This window comes from Apteryx rowi, unplaced genomic scaffold (genome assembly GCF_003343035.1).
Source record: "Apteryx rowi isolate R43461 unplaced genomic scaffold, aptRow1 scaffold_94, whole genome shotgun sequence".
NCBI classification, from domain to species: domain Eukaryota; kingdom Metazoa; phylum Chordata; class Aves; order Apterygiformes; family Apterygidae; genus Apteryx; species Apteryx rowi.
This window is the reverse complement of record NW_020451249.1, coordinates 2,186,907-2,187,615: the sequence shown is the minus strand read 5'-3', so window position 1 is coordinate 2,187,615 and position 709 is coordinate 2,186,907.

The following is a 709-nucleotide window of genomic DNA, read 5'->3' as shown; positions in this document are numbered from 1 at the left end:
GGAGGCGGGCGCGCTCCTCCACTGCGCGCGCGCGCGCGACACGGCCCCGCCCGCGCCTTAAAGGGGCCGCGCGAGGCCGCGGCCCCGCGTGGGGCGAGCGCGCGTGCGCGCTGGGGGGGACGCACGCGTGCACACCCGCGGGGGGGTTACACGCGTGTCCAGGCAGGTGCACCTGCAGGCGCGCACACACGTGGGCAGCCCACACATGCATGCACACGCGTGTAGGTGTTGGTGGATGCGCACATGCAAAGGAGTACACATGCACGCGTGCACGCGTGGGGGGGGCACACACGTGCACACCTGTGGAGGGTACCGAGGTGTGCGGGTGGGGAGAGGTACGCATGAACGCACGTGCAGGGGTGCGCATAGGGTGAGAAATGCGTGCAGGCACGCGTGGGGAGTGCACGCGCTCGCAGGTGGGCACGTGCAGCGAGGCATTCGTGCATGCACAGGGCCGCGGCTGCACCCGTGCACGTGGGGACAGGCGTGCAAGCACAGCGAGGTGCGTGAGCACGCGTGCCTGCATACAGGTGGAGGTGCATGCATGTGTGCATGTGGACGTGGGCATGCATGCACACATGCAGAGGGGTACACGTGTGTGCGAATGTGGGGCTAGACATGCATGTATATGTGTGGAGGTGCACAGACATGCAGGTGTGCTCACGGAGCTACATGTACATGCACATGTGAATGTGGACCTAGACATGTG